This window comes from Mus caroli, unplaced genomic scaffold (genome assembly GCF_978045245.1).
Source record: "Mus caroli unplaced genomic scaffold, Mus_caroli_1 scaffold_8, whole genome shotgun sequence".
NCBI lineage: Eukaryota > Metazoa > Chordata > Mammalia > Rodentia > Muridae > Mus > Mus caroli.
In genome coordinates this window covers 135714728-135722446 of record NW_028227263.1, presented here as the reverse complement: position 1 = coordinate 135722446, position 7719 = coordinate 135714728, and the positions used below count along the sequence as shown (strand labels likewise).

The window sequence follows — 7719 nt, the reverse complement described above, 5'->3', positions numbered from 1 at the left end:
AGCATAAACTGGTTACTCAGATAACAGAAACTGCTACTGCTTTGTGCTTTGTATTAAAGAATAACAGTCATTTTTCAAATCTACAGATTTCTCATCTCAAATGTTAATGAACAAATAGCTCTCTCTGTCTCCATCTCTCTCTCTCTCTCTCTGAGTGCTTGCATGCGTGTGTGTGTGTGTGTGTGTGTGTGTGTGTGTGTGTCTGTGTGTGTGTGTGTGTGTGTACCTGAGCTTGTGTACCTGCAAAGGCCATGAGTGGACCTCAGGTCACTCAGAGCTGGAGTTTCAGTCAGTTATGAGCAGTCTTTCATGCATTATTTGGAACTGAACTTATATACTGCAAGAGCAATATGTGAGCTTAACTGTTGTGTCATCTCTAACCTCTCATCTGTCTTGATTTAGGAAGATGATAGTATTACTGAGGTCCTGAGAAAGGCTGATATGACTTGATTTTCTCTTCTGCTTCTGGATGAAAGCATTTCAAAAGTACATTGTTACATTTTTATTATTTATTTGAGGATTTCATACTATGTATTTTGATCATATTTACCCTCCCTCTTAACTCTTCCCAAAATCATCCTTCTTTTCCACCAACTTTGTGCCATCTCTAGCTTTCCCATCAATGCCAATATGTATTATTCAAGCATTTTTGGATATGTGGTCTTTTCCTAGAGTGTGGCAAGGGGTTGTACTTAAAGAAAGTTGACCCTTTCTTCCAGGAGCTAGCAATTACAGCTCCTTAAATAGGGGTGTAATTTCATGCCCAACACTATTTTCCATGTTGGGACTTCATTTTAATTTGGCTTACATAGGTGTTGTGCATGTGAAAAGCACATTTTTATAGAAATTATTCATTTCTTCTACCTAAAAATACAAATAAGAGCAATCAGTCTCTTAAATTACAGCCTGTTTTATTGCTATCTCCATAAACTCCACAAGTATACTTGCCATAAACAAATGGATGTTCTTCCATTTCTTTCTTCAGAAACTTGAAGTTGTTATCATGCACATCTTTCACTTCCTTAGTCAGAGTCACGCCAAGGTGTTTTATATTATTTGTGACTATTGTGAAGGTTGTTGTTTCCCTAATTTCTTTCTCTGCCTGTTTATCGTTTGTGTAGAGAAAGGCCACTGATTTGTTTGAGTTGATTTTATATACAGCTACTGTACTGAACCTGTCAGGTTTAGGAGTTCTCTGGTGGAATTTTTAGACTCACTTATATACACAATTTTATCTCCTGCAAATAGTGATATTTTGACTTCTCCCTTTCCAATTTGTATCCCCTTGATCACCTTTTGTTGTCTAATTGCTCTGCCAAGGAATTCAAGTACTGTATTGAATAGGTAGAGAGAAAGTGGGTAGCCTTGTCTAGTCCCTGATTTTAGTGGGGCTGCTTTAAGTTTCTCTCCATTTAGTTTGATGTTGGCTACTGGTTTACTGTATATTGCTTTTATTATGCTTAGGTATGGGCCTTGGATTGCTGACCTTTCCAAGACTTTTATTAGATACATTCTCAGCATCTAATGAGATGATCATGTGGTTTTTGTCATTGAGTTTGTTTATATAGTGGATTATGTTGATGGGTTTCCATATATTAAACCATTCCCGCATCCCTGGGGTGAAGCCTACTTGATCATGATGGATGATCATTTTGATGTGTTCTTGAATTCCGTTTGCAAGAATTTTATTGAGTATTTTTGCACCTGAAAAAATGTTCAACATCCTTAATCATCAAGGAAATGCAAATCAAAACAACCCCGAGATTCCACCTCACACCAGTCAGAATGGCTAAGTTCAAAAATTCAGGTGACAGCAAATACTGGCAAGGATGTGGAGAAAGAGGAACACTCTTCTATTGCTGGTAGAATTGCAAACTGGTACAAACACTCTGGAAATCAATCTGGTGGTTACTCAGAAAATTGGACATAGTACTACTGGAAGATCCATTCAATGGTTCTCCAAGAACTCTCTGCTTTCTTTGTACATGAATCCATCTTCTCTTCTTCCTGCTTTGATCAACTTCTTTGCTGTCCACTTCTGGCTTAGCAAGCATGAGGTGGCCCCTCAAGGGTTTCTATGGAATTGTCCCTTCTGAAGTAGCAGATTATTAAGTTCCTAGGTTTGCCACAAGGGGGAAGATCCATCTTCAGTCATAAAGAACAAGTGGGAGTATGGATAAAATGAATAAGGACAGGTGTCCACGTGGTCCTGTGGGGTACTCTATGACCCCCTTTCCTCGAAACCAATTTCTTACCAGAGACTTAACTTCTCTTTGGTGGTAGCAGGCAGCAGTACAGATTTCAGAGGCAGTTCATGATTGTCGTCTTCATCCCTTCCAGCAGCAGTGTGGCCAGTTATGAGGGGAGTTGGCTTGCGTCCTGAGGCTGGACATTAGTAGTGGGTTCTTCCTGAATGATGGCGGCTTACTGAAGGGTGGTCTGAGCCTGGGTTATGTCCTTTTACTGTATGAGAGTCTCTGTCTGCAGGTATCCCCAGCAGAGAAGCCTCTGGGGTTTACACTCTTAGCTGCCTGTAGGGATGCCCAGAACTCCTCTTAGGGACTGCAGGAGGACTTATGCCTGTCAGGCATATATCTCGTGGTCCTGACAATGCTAGGGTTCTGGGTGCCTGGGAAAATCTGTGTGGAATTAGGTGGTAAACATGCCTCACTGTCCCTGATCATAGGCTGCCTCATGATTTGATAGATGGTGGGCCTTCTGGTGGGACTGATCATCAGCAGTTCCATGATGACATTGAAAATATCAATGGACACATGAGGAGGAATGCTGAAGTTTGCGGCAAAGATTTATGTCCTCATACCCACAAAAGATATGTCTAGAAAAGACAAGCTCCTGGCCACTGTAAGGAACAGGACAACCCCTAAACTCCAGATATTCCTGGGGAGGCCCTCATATTCCTTTGCTTGCCAGAATTCTTGGCGCAGTAGTGCAGGGTGCCACAGAAATCTGTCAGCATTTGCCTAGGAATTACTTGAGCAGCAAGGCCAAACTTGGACAGCTTGGGGTTACCCCTGTAATTGATCAAAATGGTGCTGGCCTTTATGCCTATGTGATCAATCTGATTGTCGTGTCACTACTGCTCAGCATGTACTATCTGGACAAACATCCTTCAAGCTTAGCTCTCCTCTAAAGAACCCCTTGGATGATGAGGTCTTGTAGCTCTCCCTCTGAGGCATATTCCTTCACCATGTAGGTGGCCTCTCTCATCTGGACCATGTGAAATGGCTTGATAATCTTAGGATGTGTAAGTGATTTCATAATCCTGATATCTGTGCCAATAATCAAGGTATACTTCTCGGTCTTTGGATAATTTTTACAGCCACACATGTCACTGTGGGCACATGGAAGGCCAGTTAGATCATTAAAAATTTTCCTTCACCAAGGGTGGTCAGCATCTTATAGTTAGTGGTAAAGTTCTCATCAATAGAGTAGCAGGTTTCTAGGTTCTGCTCCATCTTCAAACCCTCTGTGAGTTGGCTAAAACCAATCTTGCAATAAGAAATCAAAAAAAAAAAAAAAAAAAAAGGTCAGGCCAAGAGATTGTTTACAGCTACAAATCCCTATGTTTAAGGGACAAGAAAAAAAGTCAGAAATATGTGGGATGATGTGGAGAGCTTTGACATTGAGGTAAGACAAGGAAGTAGGCTCAAGATAAATACAGCCAAGGAATGTGATCCTTGTATCTTGATCATCTTGATAAGTCTCTGGATACAGTGATCACAGGACTTTTTTTTTATGCCTTGTTTGTTTCTTGACCTAGAACTGACCATATCTTTTGCATATACTTTGTATGGAATAAAGGCAGCATTGAGAAAAAAAAAAAAAACTTGCTTCAGCCCTTGATGTAGTCGAACTATAGTGTTGTCTAATTGTCTTTTCTTCCTTTAATCATCACCCTCTCCATCAAGACCCTTTTGACTGACTGAATGGGCTTAGTTAAAACAACCTAATCAGGTCCTTTGAATGCTTGAGAAGAGAAGAACAAAACACCTTTTGGAGCAGTAGTCAAGGACGATATTCTCTCTTAAAAATATGTTCATTGTCACCTGAGAGCAGTACATGTCTACAAATTCCACACTATGCACCGGATAGCAATTCTATCAGCTAAACCATCACACAGTGAAAAAGAGACACAGGAACTGTCCAGAAAGGTGCATCAAAACCCTACTTGCAGTTTCTCTAATCAGATATTTGATTTTTGAAAGTCACAGAGGAAAGACCTTCCTCATCAGCACAGGTGAAAAGGAAGGAACCAGAAAAGGGGTTTGTTGCTGGACAATGAAGGATTTGCTCCCCATGCATCTATTCTAACAGATGAAAAGACTAGGATTGGAGGAAGGAGTTTTATTCAAGCTTAGGCTTGGAAATTTGGGAAGACACCTTTTCAATAAAAAGTCCCCTGTTTTTCAGAGGCCAGTCTATCCAGTCTGTGAGTTTAACATTCATTGATAGTCTGTGTCTCATAAAGTACAGAGGAGATAGAAAAAATGCAAATTTAAACTCTGACCTTCACACATGCATGCACAACATTGTGAGCTCATATGTGCACTCTAATGACCACACATGCACACACATCTATACCCACAAGCTAGGATGATGGCACATGCCAGTTATCAAAATACAGAGGAAATGGAGCCAAGAAAATCAGGAAACCAAGACCAGCCTCATTATACAATTAGTTGAAAACCAACCTTGATATGAAACTGCAAAAAGAAAAATGAAAGGAAGGAAGGGAGAAGAGAAGAGAAGAGAAGAGAAGAGAAGAGAAGAGAAGAGAAGAGAAGAGAAGAGAAGAGAAGAGAAGAGAAGAGAAGAGAAGAGAAGAGAAGAGAAGAAAAAGAGATTGAAATGCAGGATAAGTCACTTATAGTACCTAAATATTCACACTTCTAATTTTCAGGCTACCATCCATCACTGAAGGAAGCTGTGGTGGTTTGAATAGGAATGATCCCATAGACTCATGTGTTTGAATTCTTGGTCAACAGGGAGTGACACTCTTAGGGGGTGTGGCCTTGTTGGAGTGGGTATGGCTTAGTTGGAGGAACTGTGTCACAGCTTAGAATATTCAAATGCTCCAGTCAGTTCCTATATCTCTCTCTTCTGCTGATGTAGATGTGGGACTCTCTGCCACTCTCCAGTGTCATGCTTCTCACCATGACAGAACTTCTGAACTGTAAGTCAGCTCCAGTCAAGTGTTTTTCTTTATATGACTTGCAGTGGTCATCATATCTCTTCACAGCAATAGAACACTAATTAAGACAAGAACTCAGGGACCTGAAGGCAGAGGTGATGGAGAAATGCTTCTTATTGGCTTGCATTCTTTGTCTTGCTCGCACTGTTTTCTTATAGAACTCAAGATCACCCATGTAGAAGTGGTTGCAGCTACAGAGGGTTGCACCCTCCCACATCAATCAAGAAATTGCTTCAGAGACTTTCCCACAGGCCAGTCTGTTGGGAACACTTCCTCATTTGATGTTTTCTCTTCTCACAGGACACTAGTTGATGTTAGGTTGACAAAAACTAACCAGAGCAGACATTACATTTTGTCAATTCTCTGCTCTTGTCTTTTGAGCATTTAAGTTTGAAACTGCCCATTGCTTTCCCAGTAGATCTTGAGCTTGTCTGTGTGTGAAAGCCATGTGGAGAGATTTTTTGTTTTTGTTTTATTGTTTGTTTGTTTGTTTTTCTAATTCAATAAAGGGCCTAGAGACATGACTTATCAATTAAGATCATTGACTGCTCTTTTAGAGATCACAAGTTCAATTATCTGCACCCATAGTACAGCCCACAACTATCTGCAACTCCAGTTCCAATGGATCAGACCTCTATTCTGTCCTTCTTAGATACCAGGCACATGTGGTACACATACACACACACACACACACACACACACACACACACACACACACACACACACCCAACCCCCCCCCACACACACACAGGCAGAAGACTAACACACATAAAATAAGTCTATTTTTAAATAATAAAAATGAATTTAATTTAATTTCAAATTTTTATTTGTTTTATGTGAGGGAATGGTTGCCTGCATAGATCTCTGTAGGTCAGAAATGTATGTGGATTCAATCCCCTGGTACTGGAGTTACAGCCAATATATGGATGCTGAGAATGAAACCTGAAGAACTGTCAGTGGTCTTAATTGCTGAGCCCTCTCTGCAGCTACAAAAATAAATGTGAAAAAACCACTCCTTCCAGCCATGTGGTGGTAGCTATGCATGACCTTAATCCCACCACTTGGGAAGTAATCCCACCACTTGGCATGTGACTCTCTGAGTTTGAGGCCAGTCTGGTCTACAGAGTGAGTTTGAGGACATCCAGGGCTACACAGAGATACCCTGACTCAGACAATCAAAAGAAAAAGGAAAAAAAAAAAAAAAAAGAAAAAGAAAAAGTTCCTACATCCTGTAGGTCTAGACTTACAGCCTTGTGTAAGATTGTGAAAGGTTTATTTTGAGGAGAGGCTAATGTATCTCAGGCTGACCTGGAACTTAATATGTAGTTGAGGCTGGGTACATAATCTCTTGGTGAAGCTGAGCCTTCCTCAGCTTCCTAACTACTGAAATTGCAAATATCATTCTAAGCCATACCACTTTGTGACATTGTTCATAGGTGGCTAGAGAGAGAAAGGAGAAGTTAAGAACAGCTGGATGATCTTCCAGAGGGCTGGGGTTCAAGTCCCCCTAGCTAAATATCAGCTCAAAACTGTCTGTATCTCCAATCCCTAGGTAAGCCAAGTCCCTCTTCTGGCCTTCACTGTGCATAGCACACATGTGGTGCCTAGATATACATCTTGGCAAAACATGCATACACATAAAAATAATTAATAATTAATTAATTAAACATGTAAAAAAGAGATATAGGTGCTGGAGAGATGGCTCAGTGGTTAAGAGCACTGACGGATCTTCCAGAGGTTCTGAGGTCAATTCCCAGCAAACATGTTGTAGCTCAGAACAATGTGTAATGGGATCCAGTGTCCTCTTCTGGTGTGCCTGAAAGGAGTAACTGTATACTCACATACACTAAAAAAGTAAATCTTAAAAAAAAGCAGTGCAGACAAGACACTCTATGCTTACTTTCCTCTATGAAACTTCCCTTTTCCTGTTTTTCTTTCTCTGTATGTTATGTTATTCTGTGTGCCTATTCCCTGTGTGACTGGGTGTGTTGGGAGGAGGGGTTCTTAGGAGTTGGAGGCCAGAGGACAATTTGTATGGGTCTTTATGCATGTCCTCCTTTTAAAAAGTTTATTTTATTTTATTTTTCCTTTTTTTTTTTTTTTGAGACAGGGTTTCTCTCTTTGTAGCTCTGGATGTCCTGGATCTCACTGTGTAGAAGAAACTGGCCTCAATCTGAGAGACTCACCTGCCTCAGCATCTCAGCATCACCATCCCTAATGCTGGAATTAAATGTTTCATAGCTGCCTGGTTAAGGCAGGATTTCTTCTTGCAGCCCTGGATGTACTGGAACTGCCTTTGTAAACCAGGCTGGTCTGGAACTCACAAAAATACACTTGCATTTGACTCCTAAGTTCTAGGATTAAAGACAAACCATATTTGCCAGAGCATACCTAGAATTTTTAATGTGGGTTCTGGGGCTCAACCTCAGCAAGTCAATCCTTTCACTGACAGGGGCTGGGCTATCTTTCTACCCCACACTTTTTCTTTCTGTATTGGGTTTTGTCTT

General features: G+C 40.7%; 1 pseudogene; it reads right to left on the bottom strand.

The window, feature by feature from the left end:
• Nucleotides 1-2555: 2555 nt before the first annotated feature.
• LOC147003656 (sperm motility kinase X-like) lies at nucleotides 2556-3476 on the bottom strand (annotated as a pseudogene).
• Between the last annotated feature and the right edge of the window lie 4243 nt (nucleotides 3477-7719).